The sequence below is a fragment of the Crocodylus siamensis genome, chromosome 15 (genome assembly GCF_052110815.1).
Source record: "Crocodylus siamensis isolate JL-2025a chromosome 15, ASM5211081v1, whole genome shotgun sequence".
Taxonomy (NCBI): Eukaryota; Metazoa; Chordata; order Crocodylia; family Crocodylidae; genus Crocodylus; species Crocodylus siamensis.
In genome coordinates this window covers 18467256-18482290 of record NC_143409.1, presented here as the reverse complement: position 1 = coordinate 18482290, position 15035 = coordinate 18467256, and the positions used below count along the sequence as shown (strand labels likewise).

General features: G+C 39.8%; 1 protein-coding gene across 5 annotated transcripts in view; it reads left to right on the top strand.

Annotated features, from left to right (window-relative positions):
• Positions 1 to 15035, top strand: part of PDE8A (phosphodiesterase 8A) — a 246494-nt gene that overhangs the window by 106120 nt on the left and 125339 nt on the right. The window lies entirely within an intron of this gene.

The following is a 15035-nucleotide window of genomic DNA, read 5'->3' as shown; positions in this document are numbered from 1 at the left end:
GACTCTCTAGGGCCACACTCAGACTTGAACTCGCAGTCTTCCCACCAGTAGCTCAGCACACAAACTCCTGAGCCAATTTAGCAGAATTAAAGGGAGGCAGTTTCTGTAAATTTCCACTTCTGGTAACCACCAGCACCTGTGAGACTGACCCAATTCACCATGCTGCAACATGCAGGAAGAAAAGCTTTGAGCAGGATAGACTCTGTGACACTGCCTAGGGAAAGCCTGAGAGTGCTTCAGGGCTCCTGCAAGCCAGGGGTCAGCAATGTTAAGCAGTGGAGACCATTTTAACAGTGCTTAGCTCTATATGTTTCCAGCCTGGCCTGCACTGGAGCTGGAGTCACAGCTACCATCTATCTGTGCTGCCTTTTTGGCAGTTTGGACATACGTTGTGGGAGCAAGCAGTCAGGGCTTTTTTTCTTGGCAGCTGGCTCCGTAGGGAGGCAATATAGACATGGCCCGTGTTTGCAGATTTGGGAAGCCAGCATTCCAACAGATTGTGCTCAGTTTATATTTGGAAGATTATTTTTACAAGAAGGCTAAAACCTTAACTTGAAAAAGAGGGAGTGAGAATGTTAGGGACCAGGGCATGAGTGATTGGGAGCAGTCACCTGACAGATGGGCAAAGTCTAGAGGGGCAGAGAGAAGTGATAGTTTTTGCTCAATCTGGCCCCTGAAAGTGGTCTACAGCTGTGACCAAACAGGAGTGCATGGCTGAAGAGCACTTTAAAAGGGCCTGATCCTGCAGAAGTCTGAATTTTCATTGCATGAGGGTTCATATGAAAACTCTCCAAAATGGATCAATTTCAGTATCTTGCATCTGCACTGCCTCCCAGCTCTGGCATTGTTTTCAGAGTGGGAACGGGGCAAGGGAGTGGATACAGTTCAGTTTGAGGTCTTTTCAGTCAGTGCTGGAGGATGGGATTGGGTGTATTGGAGTCCATTCACCCCACCTTCCATCACTGGTTGGGGGCCCCCCAGAATGAGCTCCTTCCCACTCCCTTTCCCCTCTCCCATTCTGAAAATAGTGCCAGGGCTGGGAAGGGGAAGGGTCCAGGGAATCATTAACTCGTGGTGCTTCCTGCAAAGCACCATGAGTTACAATGGAAAGCTGCTCTTCTGTCTGCACCTTAGGAGTCAGGATCAGAGCTGGAATCAGAAACTGAGGCCAAAGTCAGGGTGTGCCAGAGGTCAAACCAGAATCAAGAGCCAAGAGTCAAAACCAGATATCCAGTAAGACGGAGCACATAGAGGTCAGAATTAAGTACCTTAGTTTTTGCCAGGACATAGAACTGCAGGCTGGGCCCAGTTTTTAAGGGATAGAGGGGTGGAGCATGTTGCCTATGGCCTCAGGCTGTTTTAATTGCCTCATTACTCATTAGGACTGACTGGGCCCTGGGCACTGACTTGGACTTGTTCCACATGGCACCTATTTCATTGCAACCTCTGGATGAATTGTCCTGATGCATTGATTGGGACCGGCTGAGCCCTTGGGTCTGAACTGGCCTTATTACAGAGAGAAATCTTAGTTTTAAGAAGCAGTTGATGGCATCTCTCAGGAAACTTCCTGTTTCAAGTGCATGGGCAAATAGACTTTCCAAGGTCCGAATACTAGAGTTACTCATTGGAATTACTCGCTGAACGTCCTTTCTGAGCTGGAGTGGCTCTTTAATGGACATATTTGTGCCTGTATCAAATCAGTAAAGCCACTTATTTATCATCTTGTTTAGAAAATTTTCTAAATATTCACATAAGCTTCAATATAGTTTATTTCCCTTCATAGCTTAGTGCAATCTTGGATTTCATTCCTACTGGCTTTCTTCAGAGATTTACAGAAGGCCAATGGGGCTGAAACGTAGGATTGAACTAAGCTATGTAAGAAAACTATGTGAATCCTTAGAATCTGTTTGGTATGCTATGATGGAAGTGCAGTTCCAGGAACTGCTTTTTAAAATATAATGGTACATTATTAATTTTTCTGGGGGGGGAGATGGCAGTGGATCTACAATGTCCTTGTTATCATGAAATGTCATGTATTTGTTCATAGGGACACAAGGTTCTTTGGGTAAATGTGATATCTTTTATTAGACCAACTAAATAGTTGGAAAAATTGTTCTTTGCAAACTTTTGGGCACAAATATCCTTCATCAGGCAGAGGAAGTATCTGCAGTTGGTCTGTGCTCTTCCTGGATGCAGTAGTAAAGCAGCTAGAGGTCAGCACCTATGCAAGAAAGGCAGTTAAAATGTAAATTAAGGTAGTCAATAGGTGAGAGACAGGTGAGGCGGAGAAGCGGAATGACTGTAACTGTAATCAATAGATGAGAGATGGGTGTGGGGGGGCAATGAAAGGAATGAGTATAGTTGGTAAGAAGTGGAGAGGTTAGCTGGGGAGTCAAATGTTAGACAGGTTATAATGTGTCATAAATCCAATGTCTGTATTTAATCCGTGATTTTTTGTATCCAGTAGATTGATGAAATTAAGTTCATTGGCTCATCTGTGAAAGGTGTTTTGTTAATTCCCTTTGAGGATTAGAACTGAGAGACTGGAGAGAGAGTTGTTTTTTGTAAGAAATGTGCCCCCACAGGTAATTGGGTATTCTTGTCTTTGATAGATTTTCAGTGTACTGTATGTTCATTTTGGTGCACAGTTGCTGTTTGGCTTCTCCTACATATTTTCCATCTGAAGGTGCAAGTGTAAGATCCAGGAATGTTGATGGTTCTGTTGTGGGGTGTAGTAATTGTGGGGGTGGTGGAAATGTGTTAGCAGGTTTGACATTTCTTGTCACGGCATGGCCTGGATCCATTTGCTGTGTTTTGGGCCATAGGAAGTTTGCTTCTGGTGATGGGGCTGGCAAGGTTTGGTACTTGTTTAAAGGCTAGGATGGGTGGTTCTGGGAAGATCTCTTTAAGAACTGGGTCTCCTTCTAGTATGGCTTGTAATTGTTTGAGGGTTTTCCGTATAGGTTCCAGGGAAGGATGATATGTCATAACCAGTGGTGTGCGATTCATGGGGGGGGTTTCTTCTGTACTGCAGTAATTCTTCATGTGGTATCTGGGTGGCTCTTTCAAAAGTGTGGTCTCTCTTTCTGGAGGAGTGACCTGCAAAGGCTCTTTTGAGATTTGTGAGGTGACATCCATACTTTTTTGTATCCAGTAAATTCTTTCTGATTCCTTTCAGCAGAAGTTATGGAATAAGATGAGTCATTTCTCCTGAATAATGTACAGGTCCCAAATGAGTGAAGGGTAAGCTGCCTCCACCATGTGGTTTTCCTTTCCCTGTTGAAGGATGCTGTGGAGTGTGTTTTGGAATTCACATTGCAGGGCAGAGTTGGATGAGGCACGCTATTCCTTTAGTAGCTTCTCAGATATTCATCTGGGAAAGTAACAGAAGTTGGGCTTGAGTCTCTAGTTCATGTTCCTTAATGAAACTAAACATTGCTTCTTTCAAAAAGGATCTAAATGACTGAATTGTTCAGCAGAGACCATGGCACAGCTGTTCTGTCAGGGAATCCGAGCACAGGCCTCTTATGGGAATTTTGTTGGCTGGATTCTCCACAGGTTCTGCAAACCTCCGCTCACCAACAAAGTGATGTTGGGGAAACTTCTATAGACACTTCATTGAGTTTTCCTCCCCTTACTGCTCTCCTGCAGGTTTTACTCCTAGGAGGCATAATCCAGCTATACAGTTTCTGTCTTGTTTGGGCATTTACCTTGACCCTGTCACTATAACATCTGATTCCTTTTTGGCAGTGTATCCATGAGAAGAGTTTATGGAAGGAAGAAATTAGAGATTTGTTTAGCATTGGGGGTGATGAGATCTGTGACGATTAATATTTCATGTTGAGGGATTTCCACAGCCTAGTTCCTGAGAAAGTTCTGTCTCCTGAACTCATGCACCTTCCCTGTACCAGTAGACAATCTCTGTGTTTCACTGGAGCACAGTTGTAAGGGAGCATGGCTTCAGAGGCCACATAGGCATTTCTGGGAGTGCAGAGCCAAGGTGACTTGTTCACAGAGGCTTGCATTACTAAGCAGATGGATTGTTGTGTCTTGCTCCAACTGGAGTTTTTTGGCCTGAGTTGATTAATTCCTAGATATAGGAGTGAGTTGCAATAACCAGCTTTGGAAGTTATGAATGTATGGACTGCTAAGGCAAGGTCTTTGTCTAATATGATTGTACCTTGTCAGAAAATTGAATCCCTGTACTATGTGGTAGTATTAAGGAATCCAAAGACATTGTAGAGGGGAGGCAAGTTCTTTGAAGTGTTTATATTTTCTAACCAGAATCATGTCAGTCTTGTCTGGCTTCAGCCTTTGACACTGCTTTTCATCTAGGCCAGTGGTTCTCAACTGGGGGTGCCTACACACGAGCGTGGAGGCTGCTCCGACATGCTGGAATTCCAGTGCATCGGAGCAGACTTGATTTAGTCAAGTCTGCTGGAGTGTGGCAATGGCTGTGCTCCAGCAGCCTCCTGCGTCTTCTGTATCAGCATCCCCGCACTTAAAAATGGCAGCAGGGGCACTTGAACTAAAGCTTGTTGAATGAGCTTTAGTTCAAGCACCCACGCTGCCATCATTAAGTGTAGGGACGCTGATACAGGAGACGCAGTGGTGCTTTAATTGGAGCATCTCTATGAACTGCACTAATTAAAGCACTGCCCTTCCACCCCTGGAGTACGTGTAAAGAGTGCCTTGAGATACCACAGCACTCTGGGGTGCTGCATAATCTTTTTAAAAGTACCAAGGCACTGGCACTAGTGCTGCCACTGTTGCCACCATCTGTTGACACTCCCTTCCATGTATCTCTGTTTCCAGGAGGTGTCTGTGGGGCCAGGAAGCAGCTGTGGCAGGAGCAGGTGCTCTTGTCTGCATTAGGTTACACAAGAGCCTCTTGAAAACAGGTGAGCAGGGCAGATCCACCTGGTGCTGGCAGTGTGGCAGCTTGGAGGTAAAGTAGGTAAGCTGTGACATTATAACAGTGGTTCTCAGCTGGGGTGTTGCCAAATTCACAAAAGTTATGGAGTGGTGCCTCAAATCTAGCTGATCTAGGTGCTCATTTTGGGTAAGCACAGAGAGAGCTGATAGACGGTACTATTTACTGATAGTATAGAAGTGATGTAAAGTTGGTTGTCACTTAACAACTGTTGCTTCTTTGGCCTGTTTTGACTCCCCAGTTTTCTAACGGGGAAAAGACTTCAAGATTTGGATCACAGTTAAGAAACTGTATAGGATTCTCCTCTGTTTTGGTAGTTCTGTGTACTGTTAAAGTGTTGTGATGTTGCTGCTGATGCTCCCAAAATGGGCATGCATGTACCTGTATTTTTTTAAATGTGGTAGTAGTGTCTTTACAATAATTTTGTAGATTGTTTTTCTTTGGCAATATTTTGTATGTTGGTCTTTCTGGCATGAGTGAGGTGTGGTGATGGAAAGAGGTGAAGTTTGAGTCTTTGAAGCCTAAAATATACTGAAAATACAAAAGAATAAAAAAGGAAGAATTTTGAACATTTAAAAAAATCTTTTCTTTATAAAAGGCATGGCACTGTGTCTAAAAATACTTTAAACTGTGCAGGTATCTCTGTGGAGTTGCACACTGAAATCTTTGTCAATGAATCAGATCTTTTGCTAAATGCAAACTACTCTGTGAAAAGAGGTTGTGTCCTGTGGAATGTTTGCTACATTCTGTAAATCCAAACCTCGCTGTACTAGTTGCATTTAGCACAGAAGGAGGGCTTTTGTACACACCCAGGTTTTCTTTGTAAAACATGAGGAGCTTTCCTGATTTTTTTTTAATTATTATTTTTTATTATTATTATTAATCTCTTAGACTTGTATTTAAGTCATAGTATGTTTTTTTGAATAAGATATACTTTATTAATATCAGCTGAAGATGATCCAAAATGAATCTGTTTGAAAGAGTATCTACTTTTTTCTTAGTAAACAAATTATTAAGCTTTCCCTTGAACTACTGTCATGTTCATATTTCTCTTAAACAAAAACAAAGCACGCAAAGTCTAAAGCAGTATAAATATTAGAAAAGTTAGTGACAATTTGCATTTTAAAATAGATTTCACTCAAGTCATTTACAATAAACATGACAGCTGAGGTGTACTCACTTTCGACTGCTATTCTATCATGTTTCTCAAATAAGCATTAGTATTTACAATGCTGTATTCAGTCGGAAAAAATGTGAAGCTGTCTTGTGTATTTTCTCTGAAGGTTAAAGCTTTGAATCACGGGATAATTTGTGATAGCTCTAGGGCTTATTGAAACAGTTCAAGAACACCCACAAAAGAATGTGGTTTGTGCCATAGTTATATAGTATTTAACATTGTGTTCCTTTGGCTTAAGAGCAAAGATGAAGATATCAAGGAAAATTCAACCACCCTGTATTTTAGCACCGCAGCATGAATTTTACCAAAAAAGCTAACTGTTCCATAAGATACAAAAGTTACTTTCATATGCCATTTTTCCATGTGCTTACTTTCCTTTGCAAATGCATATCTTGCGTATTAGAGAAACTAAGGAAATATACTTCTAATTAAGAACTTTTAGCTGTTCAAATAAAATGAATTTATTAAAAATAATTGCGAGTGACTAATGCTGTAGAAAGGTACAGTATTTAAAATAAAAAAGTTTCACATTTAAAAACATATTTGTCTACTTAAGGAGAAATCAATGTTTCACCCTTTTAAATGAAACCTGTAGGAGCTTATGATCATTAGCTTGTATTGACAAGCTCTAAGTTTCTTGGGTTTTTTCACTCAAATATTCCTTGAAGAGCTATGCATGTGAAGTTTTACAAAGAGAATTGAGCTTCCCTTCAGACTAATTACTGTTTCTTGTCTGACTGCCAGGGAGAAGGTTATAAAAGCCTCCTCCTATTTCCATTAGCCAGAAAGTTAGATATACAATATTTAATTTCACATGAGTTTTTGAAAATATACGTCTATTCATTATAGCTACACTAAGCATAATGGCAGTTTTCATAGTATTTCAGTGTGACTGTGATACTTAAGTATTAGATATGACTGATAGAGAATGTGTTTAAAAAGAGGGAGATTTACTACTACTGCAGTAAGGTATAAGAATGTCAACTTTTTGTTTGTGACCAATATTTGTCACAATATACATGTAACTGAAACAACAGCCAATTGCTATGGGTCTTATACACATGTTTTATATAAAAAATAGTATTTAGGATATAATCCATAAAAGTAGACCTTATAAAACCATGCATTTGCATCATCACTAGGTTGTGTGGGTATCTCAGGTGTACAGCATAAACCTCACCAATCAGGCTCTCAGCCACTAACTTAGCACAATGTGAAACTATCTGTAATATATTTTGTAACAGAGTCTACAGTTGGGACACGAGAATTCAGGTTTTGTTTACATGCTTTCCCTGCATTCTGCACCGTGTCATGATTTGGACTTAAAGTACATTGAGGGTACATACAAGCATTACATTTAGATCAGTCTAATCAAGGTCTATATAAATGCCCCAGCATGTAGATGTTCACAAGGCTTAGGTTGCCCTAAAAATGGCATGCTCGATCTAAAGATTAAAAAAAAGAGTTAACCTAATCTATTGAGTTTTAACCTAACCTAGTAAACACTTACACCTACTGAACAGCATACCAGGGCTGTGCTATTCTTATCCCCACATCCTGACCCTGACTGTTCTGTTCCCCCCTGACTAACTTACCTCCAGCTGCCTGTGCCACTCACAGCAGACTGCAGACACCTGTACACAGTCCTTCTGGTTTTGATTTTAGATGGCTTTTAACTAAGCCACCTAAACCTAAGCCAGGTCTCACAAACATTTGTTTGTACCCTGAGTGATTGATAGGCCTTTGATTCCCTTTTGGAATCAAAATGCTTATCTTAGCCTCTTGATACTTGTAATATTTTTTTTCTGTATTAATTTGAATCGTTTCCTCTGCAACAAGCAATATAATATATAAAAACTGGAAAATGAAGGTAAATTTGGAATTTTTTATTTCTAATGTTTGCGTAAGATACAAAGTGCTGTTTCTTAACTCCTCCACAGCTTCTTAGAAAGCTGTCTATGAGCAAATTTTCAGTGAGTTTTCAGTGAGTTTAATGGATATTTGTATATGACAGCTTGATATTTTTACTCGCTTTATATCCTTGTTCAAATATTGTCTAAGTTGTTTTTCAGATATTTTCAAAGGTATTTTTTGAAATCTTCACATTGCTGTCATTGCTGGGGGGGCATGGGAATCTTCTGCTTTGCTTTGGCCCTTTAAATCATTGTGATCATTTCAAACAATGGAGGATCCAAATTTAATAACTTGGGCAAATAAAAAGACTCTTGCATGTTGCAGTTGACACTTAAGAGCTCATTTGAAACTGAAAATATTAGTTTCTCATTCACAATATAAGAGTGACTTCAAATTGGAGTGGTAAGTGACAGGAAATTAGTGAAAGGATCTTTGAATTGAGGAAAAAAATGTATTTATGCTTTCTCATGGGTCAATCTAAAGCTGTGCTATTCCCACAGCCACCATGGGCTGCACAGGATACTATGCTCTCCAGTGCATCTCTTTAGTTTGGGTTTGGCTGCTAACAATGCATCCACATACAATTTTTTCCCTGGAACTGTATAATGGAGTTGGCAGCAGCCTTTACACGAGCAGTCCCTGTTTCGTTTAGTTGAGTGTCTTGTATGTCCCCTGTTACAGAAAGGGGGCATGAAGTTAGAGGCTGTATTGAGTTCAAAGTGCAACATGATGGAAGGTACAAAGCTGAGAACATTAGTAGTGAGGAAAGAAGACTGAAGAGAAGAAGGCAGAGATGCAAGGGGCACTAAGAACTTTTCAGAATTTATCACTGTGGAAGAGGGACTTCATTTGGAGGTGCAAGTGACAGGATGTCAGGGTGGAATCTAGGGATTGAGGAAGGAATAAGGATTTTTGTAGCTGTTTCTTTTGGGTAGAGTGGAAGAGGAAGAGTTCGGAGGTAGGGAAAGGTTACATTAATCAGGATGAGAGTGGGCCAGATGATGGCAGTTGCTCAAGAGGAAGATGAGATAGGACATATCTAATATTGGAAATGAGGAGAAGAATGCAGGAGTCAAAGAAGACTGGCAGATTACAATCATGACTTGGAAAAAAAAAGTAAAGAGGTAATGGTAGAGAGATTTCAGAAAGGGAAGAACTTTAATTTCTGGAAGGACTGAGTGGCAGATGGTAATGGGTCTGTTTAGAAGGAAATGGAAGAGAGGAAGCTGGAGACTTAAGGGTGAATAGAGGTTGAAATGATAGAATAGACAGAGAAATTGGAGAATAGTTTGCTTAGAGGAGGTAGCTGAAGCCATAGGGGCCTGTAACACTGCCAGGATGGAGATGACAGAAAGGGGAAAAAGGAAGGAAGGAGAAGCCTAAGGGAAGGATCAGGATCAATATCAGCAGATAGGAGTATGAGGTACCAGAGAAGGTGATATAGAAGGAGCAGTCAGAAAGGTATCTGGGCTTCGTCTGGCAATATCAAAGCAATGGAAGTTTGACTGTTGACTTCAGATCAATTTTAAGGTGAGAGCAGTCAGAAGCCTAGAGATTGGACAGAGTAAAGTAGCAGAAGTGCTCATTTGTCATGAATAACGATAGGGAAATGAACCTTTGAGCTGAATAGGTAGTATCATGGGATGAAGAAAGAAACCAATGCATGAAAACTAGGGAAAGAACTAGAATAAAGGCAGAGCTAAAGATCTCATAAGTGACAGAAAGCTTGAAAGCATATGTAAAGGAGCACACTAAGGAGCTAGATTCATTTGCTGTCTAAAATTCCCTTACCTTAAGGCCACTCCTTGTAATAACTTTTAAAATTCCTAATAGAATAACGTAAGTATTCTGAGGTTACAATCTTAGAAAAGCAAACTAAAAATATACATAATTAACTGCTGTGTAAAATACTATTATCATTTGTTTCCCTGAAGTGTAAAAATAAAGTGGTTACATATATCACATGGTTGTGTCAAAAGTAGATCAAGCTCTTTGAACTGAACCTCATATTTAGTCTCATGATTCTTGGATGATCAGAGGTAAACACATACACAGAACAAAGGAATTGAGTCATCTTTTTCATCAGTTTGGGGCAGTTTTTAGAAGTTAGGCGAGGTAGCTTAATCATTAATAGCAATTAAGTTGTAAATTACGCTGTTTTTTTCTTTGTAAAATTGCAACGGTGAATACTCCAAAGGTTGTGCTTTCATCTTCAAAGCCAAGTAGCTGTTAGAGCAAAACTTTTAAAAAACAGTTTCATCTGAGGAAACCCCAGAATCTTCAGCATGACTCAACTAAGAGTGTTTTAAAAGCCAAAATCCGTGTATGTATGTATTTCTGTGTGTGTACGTATATGTGTGTGTATGTGTACCCCCCCATGTATGTGTGGGTATATATTTGTGTGTGTGTATGTGTGTATTAACTTTGCTGTTAGATTATCATGTATTTATGATGTGCTCAATGACCCCAGCTAGATTATACAAGAGACTTCAGGAAATTTGTTCAAATGTTCAGGATTATAAGAAACCACCTCTCACATTATTAAAAAAAAAAAAAAAAAAAAGGACCATAACTGAGTTACTAAAGGCCACCATTTCTGTAGATTTCAGTCAGGCAGGCAATGGTATGTAAATGACTGGAAAAGTATGTACAAGTGTACTGTATTGAGAGATTCAGCCAGCCAGCCTAGCAACTTGACACCAATGTGCACTAAAGATAAGTGCAGAAGCTGCTCGTTTTTCATCCAGTAGACTGGAAAAGCTTGAACACTTTGTGAAGGTGACTTGAATTCAGAGAGAAAAAGGTGCCAATTACTAGAGAAAGAACATCATCAGTAAAGAGTAGAAAGAGGATAAGAAGGCGCATCTCTTTGGAATGGTGGGGTGCTGGCCCTCAGAACATTATCTAAATTAGTCTTTCTTGGAATAGAGGCGGGCATAGAAAAATGATGTGCTCCAAATGCCAGTGATTGTGCATTTACTACAGTTTTTCTAAGACAGTGCTGTCCAATTCATTTGGGTTGGTGGGCTGGAGCTGGACCACAAGGCTTCTCCAGGCTGGATGACCTACCTCTGGTAGTAGAATGAGGGGCAGCAGGGCAAACACCTACATGCTGACCATGTTGCCACTACTTGCCCTGCTGCTATAATACATCTCTAGCGGGGATCTCAACCCAGCAATTTTACAGCAGAATGAGTGGTGGCAGCATTAACCCCCCACAGCTCCTGGCCCCGCCAACAGAGTTGCTTTGGCTCAGACAGTATGGAGGTTTACACTGCCACTGCTCACTCCACTACGGAATTTCTGTCCCCATGGCTAATATTTAACCACTCATGTCATTTGGACAACCCTGGTCTAAGAAAACCCACCACCATCAACAGTAGAATGTAAGTCAAGATCAGCCTTTCAAAAAGCACCATCGCTAATAATCCACTTTATCTAACCAAATTCTTCCTCAGTATTTTGCACCACCGAGACAATACCTTCTTATTGCTCATCAGCAAACCAAAGTCACCAGGACAGAAATAACATTTCTTGTATTTCCTGAAACAGTGAGGCTCAGGTGGCCACCAGTTTAGGGACCCAACTTGAGTCTCCAAAGATCTGGTTTTCCAAGGTTCTGATCTCCCCCACATCACATCCACGTGATTTTGGGTCTGAAAGTCAGACCCAAAGTACTCCAAACATTAAGGAGCTCCAAACAATGAGAACTTTTGATCCATGAGCCATCAACCATCCATAAAAGCTCAACAGATTATTACTGCTAACTAGATACAATTTAAGCAGACAACTTGTTTGGCTTGTTGCTTCTTACCCCAACAGAGCTTTTGAGATTATTATTAGGTTTATTCTATTGTAGATGACATCAAAATGATGTATTTTTGGGTCTTTTCATTTTTTTAGTTTACCTTTAAAGTTTTTTCTACAAATCCTTATATATAATCTTCAGCATGTAATCTCCATATAGATATATATATATGGAGATTATATGCTGAAATATTGATTTGATTCCTTTTCTTCTGATATCGAGATATATAGATATAGAGCTATAGATATAGATATCAGAAGAAAAGGAATCAAATCAATATTTCATAGATAGATAGATATCTCTATCTATCTATCTAGATATCTATATATATCGAGAGAGAGAGAGAGAGAGAGAGAGGGATTTGATTCCTTTTCTGATTATATAGATATGGAGATTATGAGATGAAGATTATATATAAGGATGTGTGTGTGTGTGTGTGTGTGTGTGTATGTATATATGTGTGTATGTATGTATACACACACACACGTGCGTGCGCGCACACACACACAAAAGGATTATAGATAGATAGATAGATATAGATATATATAGATTTGATTCCTTTTCTTCTGATGCTTGCAAAGTTACTTGAGAACGTGGGGTTTGGAAAAATCTCTGTTTACACATTTTGAGATTGACAGAGGATGTTTAATTACAAACATCTTGGTCTCTGTCTCCATCTGTTGGAATGAGGAGGATGTAATCCTGGCGTCTAATTGGCTGCTTATTTGATGATTCACCCCAACAGTGCAGACATCTTAACTGTTTTTTTGTTCATTGCCTCTACTCTTGTAACCTAGATCTTGGGTTAAAGAATTATGTCTTTGGAAAATTACTAAGGGCAGTGGCCTTTCATTAATATATCTCGAAGAGGTAAAAATAACAATATGGCAACCATGGGAAAACCTCCCTGGTCTTTGGAGGGTCAGATCATAGAGGCTGATCTTAAACAAAAGGCTAAGTTCTGTAAACCGTTGGGGGTAATGGACATATATTTAATATTAATACTTTTAGAATGTAATCCTGCTGCCTTTGAAATCAGAGGGAATTTGATCAGACTTCCGGGATAGCAAAACTGGATCGTCTAGGCAAGTGGAATTTATGCCTTTCTTCAGTCAAAGTGCTCACTTTATAATGTCCTTCAAAAAGCATTTGAGTCTGAGAAGATGCATAAAAATACATCAATTTTAATTCAGGACTTGTCCACTTATAAAGTTCCTCCTGCAGTATCTTTCTGTTCCAGACCCTATATCTCTCTATCCAAAAAAAACTTGCTTCCCCTTCCTTTTCTCCAGAATGATGTCAAGCTACAATCATTGCAATGAGTCAACAGGAACTGGTTAGACAGTTGACATCTGCTGTCAGGGCTGGTCAGCAGGAATGTTCTGCTATCCTTTTTTACAGTACTTTAGCTACCCTACCCTTTTAATGTGTCTTCAGCATAGGTTATTAAAGCTCCATCCTTGGAAAATTTTAAGACCAAGTTAAACAAATACATGTCTGGGCAGTTCAAACAGAGATAATCCTGCCTTGAGTGGAATTGGGCTAGGTGACCTCCTGAGGTTCTGCATTTCACTGATCTCATAATTCTCTTGTATTCTGAGTTGCAGCCTGGGCTGGTAGGAAATGACAACTTGTAATTTTAGTTTAAAATATTTCAAACATGCTAACCAAAACATCTACCAGAACATTTTTTTGTTTGTTTGTTCATGTGACACATAGAGATATTTCTGTTTTTCAACATTGCATCAGATTCTCTTCTCACTGGATTAGTTAGTAACTATACAGTTGATCCTGTATGCCAGTCAATGTAAATGAGAGAAGAATTTAGCCTTTTTGGTTTTCAAATGTATATATTACATTTAGGCTTTTCTGTGTTGCATAACAAGAAAGGTATTTTGGTGAAGTGAAACACAGAAATGAAACATTATAGTTTGAGATACCACAGGAAAGATTTTTAAAGATTGAACCAGGTAGGCATGAGCCCTCAGTGCTGACTAAGGTGGTTACAACCTAGAGTACTTCACTTTTGGATCAGACATAAATTTGCTAAGCCTTGACTGTAAGGAGATGTTCACAAGAGAAAATGAAGACATGTCAGAGCTTAGTAGGACAAGAATACCTTTTTTTCTCTATCTCTTGCAGAATATTTTTTTCTGTCGTCATACATGGTAATGGATGGTGAGTTCTTGCAATAATTTGTGGTGAAGTAGTCATCTCTTAAGGACATCAGCCATTAAATAACTCCTTTTCAGCTGCAAAAGGGGTTGGTAAAATTAGGATTGTGGGTTTGGGTCAGTAGGTTTTTAATTAAACAGGTCATTACAAAGTGAGATTAATTAAAAGACAGAGGTTTTGCGAAGTCCATGTAGAAGAACTTTTGATAAAGTGCATGCAGGGGTCAGGGATTTTCTACCATCTTACCTAGTGGCTGTTGGGGAACAAGGTTTCCAAGGTCTGCACCTCTCAGAGTTCTTACCATATGGATTGCCTCAAAGTTTATGCCCCCAGGGTTTCCAGAATTCATGTTTCTGGGACAACGGGGTTATATGGACTCTCCCAAGGTTGAGGACAGCTTCTGACCACCCCTGCCTTGAGGCTGGGAGCCTCAGGACTGGTCTATTCAGGCCTGGTTTCATTGCTGATTTTTAATTGAGAAGTTTTGATAATTTTTAAACAGGATGTGTATCACATTTCCTTTCTGCAGGAATTTCCCCCTTTTTTTTTCTGAAAGGGGATGACAATTGGGGAATTTATCATGGAACACAACTTGTGACTTTTGTCCTAATTGTATGGAGATTCTGTCTTTGTACAACTGCAGAACTAGGATTTCAAAAGGGGCAAGTAGTTCAATAATTTGGCTATAGCTTCTGAAAATCAGCTCACAGAAGAGGGTGTTCACCAAGTCTAGATGCAGTTAGCGTGCGATGGATCCTGCCATCAGAAATAGCCTTTTCTGCCTGTTTTGTTGCATCCTATTTTTCATCATCAGTGATTAAAGACCTCCAATCCACAGTTGCCTTTGTATTATCTTCTTTCTCTTCTGTTTTTGGTTTATTTTCTTGTTACTGAAAGAAAAACAAGAATTTTGGGTCACATGAGGTTGAATTTAGGGTCCCAAAACATTTTGGTTTACTTTTCTTGGCATTCCCTGTGGAGCTGGGCAGGAGTAGTGCATTGCCATTAAAATGAAATTAAATGAACAA